Below are 4,272 nucleotides of genomic sequence, written 5' to 3'. Positions count from 1 at the left end.
ACAGCAACTTCCCTGAGGTAGGCATCTGAGCAGGAGAGCTTGAGGATCTGGGCGATCTCACAGAAGAACTGGGCCACTGCATTTCCAAGGCAGAGGGACAGGGAAAATGTATTGGCTGTGTGCAGGACAGCACTGAGAAAGCCACTGCCCCAGGCAGCTGCTGCCATCTGGGCACAAGCTCTGCTGCCCAGGAGGCTCCCGTAGTGCAGGGGCTTGCAGATGGCAACGTAGCGGTCGTAGGCCATGACGGTGAGGAGGGAATACTCTGCTCCGACCAAGAAGACAAAAAAGAAGACCTGTGCAGCACACCCGTGGTAAGAGATGGCCCTGGTGTCCCAGAGGGCATTGGCCATGCCTTTGGGCAGAGTGGTGGAGATGCAGCCCAGGTCGAGAAGGGCGAGGTTGAGGAGGAAGAAGTACATGGGGGTGTGGAGGCGGTGGTCGCAGGCTACGGCGGTGAGGATGAGGCCGTTGCCCAGGAGGGCAGCCAGGGAGATGCCCAGGAAGAGCACGAAGTGCAGGAGCCGCAGCTCGCGCGTGTCTGCGAATGCCAGCAGGAGGAACTCGCTCACAGAGCTGCTGTTGGGCATTTGCTGACTTTGGACACAGGTATCTTTGAAGAGGAGAAAAAAAAAATAGAACAGACTTCAATGAGGAAAACCTCTTTCATCTCCTGGAAAGCCCGCAGATAAGCCTCTCTCTTTGCATGAGAACCTTTCTGCAGCTCTCTTGCTTGAGCTCTGGGTGGTGCTGGCTGCGTGTGACACTGGGAGCAGGGGCTGCTGTGGGCTCCAGAGGAGTCCTTCCTGCTGTGCAGCAGGAGGGAAGCAGGACCGTGGGGGAAACTCAAGTGCAGTCCACTTGTCAGATCAATGAGCCATGCAGTCATTTTGCAAACAACTCATCCGACCACACTGTAGAGCAAGAGAGATTTTATTTGCTGTATTTTCTTACAATTCCCCCTGTAATGCTTAGGACACCGATCATACTCGTGTTACGCTGAGAAAAAAACGGAGACAGCTGAGAACAGAGAAGCCCCAGTCCGAGTGAGGCTGGACAGAATCCTTACCTTGGCCTTGGGGGCCTGAGCAGGATCTCAGCTCTTCCCCCCTAGCCAGGGCTGCCGAGGCCTCACTCCAGCTGCCCACAGACAGACATCCAGCAGCACGGACATGGCCTTAGCAAGGAGGTGTCTTCTCCTTGGGACGCCTGGATGCCACAAGGATGCCACGAGAGAGCTGCATCCTGCTGGAGAGCAGCCTGAAGCCCAGGAAAACACCCCACAGACAGGTGAATATCCACACGCTGGGGTATTCCAGTATCCCAGGCACACAACATGCTGTACCTAGAGGATTCTTGGCCACTCTGTTCCTGCTGATCTTGGCCAAACTCTTCTTTCCCCCGCCTGTGCTCACAGACCCCATCCCATGCGGCTGTGCTCAGCGCTGCCCTGCAGCACCCTGCCACCACCAGGGCCCTGCCAAGGGGCACCTCCATGCAGCAGGAGCTATGGGGCAGCTGACAGAGAGCCCTGCATCACCAGCAGGGTGTTCGAGGCTTCTAGGGTGTCAGGGGCACCTGGCTTAGGCCACTCCAAGGGGCTTCTGCCAGACTTCCTCACCTCGCAGTGCAATCCAGCAGGACTCTCACAGCCTACTGCATTGCCCACCGCCCTCCCAGAAACAAGACCCAGCACGAGACCCTTCCAGGAGCTGCAGCTGCATGGCCCTGCAGCCAGAGACTTACCTTGTCAAGGGCTGTGCAGGTTTCTCCTGCAGGCAGCTCTCAGCACCCTCCCACTCCCAACTGCCTCCAACCCCTCTCTCCTCTCCTCTCCTCTCCCCATGGGGGTCAGAGCCCCCAGCCCTTCTGCGCTGTGCAGAGGAGCTGCTCCTGGGCAGAGCTGTCTCTCTGCACCAGGGCCCTCTTGCCAGGAGCTCTCCCTGTCCCAGGAGCCCAGCCCAGATCAGCAGCAGAGGCATTGGAATCAGCCCTCTGGGGGCTTTGGCGATGAGCCCATGAACCTCAGGCACTGAGAGTGCGTTGAAGAAATCTCTCAAGAAATCCAAGGCAGATGCAAGTTTCCTGCAGTGTCCCCCTGAGGGGGGACTCTGCTGGCACTGACACAGCCTCCCTTGGAGCTCATTAGAGCAGAACACTGGAGGCAGTGAGGACAGGTAGACAAATGTGAAGGTGACACTGATGTATTGAAAAACAGGCTTTGACCCCAGGCTCCTGGGAAGGGAGATCCTTTCCCTTCACACAGGAGCTCAGGGCTCTTCCTGGGCAGTAGGAGATGGGGATGTCCATGGCCCAGTGCAGGAGAAGGGTACGACTCCTGCCTGGTTCATGGCTGGTGAGGAGGCAATGAGACCCTGGTGCTTTAACAAGAAGCTGCCTCCTCATAGGCCTCGCTGTCGGAGACAAGAGCCCTAGCCATTGACACACAGACCTCAGGCCTGTTGGGACTTTCAGCCTTTCCAGTGTGCTTGCTCCTCTCCACACCAGGCTGTCCAAGAGATTCACAGACCTGCACCTCTTTCCCTGCTGGCTGTGTGGTGTCTCATCAGATCGGAGCCGAGCATGGTAACTTACATTTTCTTGGTGGCCATGCTCCTCATAAGGCAGCTCTGTAGGAAGTTGGCCTGGTTCCTGGTGAGCTCCTGGTGAGCTCGTATGGCATCCCTCGTGGTGCCCAGGCCCTCCTCCTCCTGGGCACTGCTCACTCAGCAGGGTCCCAGTCTGCCCTGATGTGTGGGGTTCCTCTTCCTCTGGTGCAGGATGAGGCTTTTCTTCTTGTAAATGTCAAGAGGTTTCTGTAGGCAAAATCCTGCAGTTTCTCAAGGTTCCCCTGGGCAGATGCTCCATTCTTTCATCTGTTAATTTCTGCAAGAAGATGGCTCCCCCTGATTGTGCTGTCTCTCACAAGATAGCATCAATGAGGTGTTAGTAGATATTGTGGACAGTAGAGGAGTAACCAGTTGAACAGAATTGCAGCACAGACTCACAGAAGGCTGGTGGATGGAAGGCTGCCAGATTCCACCTTTTCTGTGCTTCTCATGTATGCTGTCATTTTGTCTGAAGCTGTGTCCTAAATGTTGTTAGGGTGGGCAAGGACAAAATTGGAAGGGCCAGACCCTAGCGGAGATCAATCTATATATTGCTGTCAGAGACAATAAGAAAGGTTTTTATAATGAAAGGAGAGCAGAGGGGAAGGGAGGGGAGGGGAGGGGAGGGAAAAGAGAATCTTCATCCTTTATTGGATGTGGGAAAACAGAAGTAGAAGAGATGTGGAAAAGGCTGAGGTACTTAATGCATTCTTTACCTCAGTGTTTAGCAGCAAGACCAGTTGTTCCCCTAGTACTCAGCCCTCTGAGCTGGTAGATAAGAACCTTCAGCAGAATGAAGCTCTCATGAGGAAATGTTGAGAAAACTGCTACTGCACTCAGATGTGCACAAGTCTAGGGGGCTAGATGGCATCCACCCGTTGTTACTGAGGGAGCTGGCTGAAGTGCTCTCCAAGCTGCTTTCCATCACTGACCAGCAGTCCTGGCTATCAGGGGAGGTCCCAGTCACCCGGTGACTAGCAAACGTGACGTCTGTCTACAAGAAGGGCCGGAAGGAGGATCCGGGGAACTACAGGCCTGTCAGTCTGATCTTGGTGCTGGGGAAGCTCACGGAGCAGATTGTCTTGAGTACCATCACGCAACGCTTCCAGGACAAGCAGGTGAGCAGGCCCAGTCATCATGAGTTTATCAACGCCAGGTCCTGCTTGGCAAATCTGATCTCCTTTGAAGATAAGGTTATGCTTTCAGTGGACAAGGGGAAGGCTGTGGACGTGGTCTACCTAGACCTCAGTAAGGCTTTTGAAACCATTTCCCACAGCATTCTCCCAGAGGAACTGGCGGCTCAAGGCCTGGATGGATGTATGCATCAATGGGTCGAAAACTGTCTGGGTGGCCAGGTCCAAATTGCTGTGGTGAATGGAGCTAAATGCAGCTGGAGGCCAGTCACTAGTGGTGTCCCACTGGGCCCAGTACTGGGGCCACTTCTTTTCAATATCTCCATCAGTGATCTGGACAAGGGGATCAAGTGCACCCTCAGTGAGTTTGCAGATGACACCTAGTTCAGAGAGAGTGTTGATCTCCTTGAGGGTAGGAAGGCTCTGCAGAGGGAAATGGATAGGCTGCACCCATGGGCTGAGGCCAACTGGATGAAGTTCAACAAGGCAAAGTGCCGGGTCCTGCACTTGGGCACAACAACCCCATGTAA

The 4,272-nt window shown here is 54.9% G+C and overlaps 1 long non-coding RNA gene across 1 annotated transcript; it reads right to left on the bottom strand.

The window, feature by feature from the left end:
- Nucleotides 1-233: 233 nt before the first annotated feature.
- Nucleotides 234-1,789, bottom strand: LOC140000395 (uncharacterized). The gene is made up of 3 exons (XR_011805535.1): nt 1,070-1,789; nt 715-914; nt 234-613 (listed from the first exon to the last, which is right to left on the bottom strand). It is a non-coding gene; the product is annotated as an uncharacterized lncRNA (long non-coding RNA).
- Nucleotides 1,790-4,272: the final 2,483 nt, after the last annotated feature.

The sequence above is a fragment of the Anas platyrhynchos genome, chromosome 33, assembly GCF_047663525.1.
Source record: "Anas platyrhynchos isolate ZD024472 breed Pekin duck chromosome 33, IASCAAS_PekinDuck_T2T, whole genome shotgun sequence".
NCBI lineage: Eukaryota > Metazoa > Chordata > Aves > Anseriformes > Anatidae > Anas > Anas platyrhynchos.
Note: the sequence above shows the minus strand (reverse complement) of the source record. Positions and strands in the feature narration are given on the sequence as shown.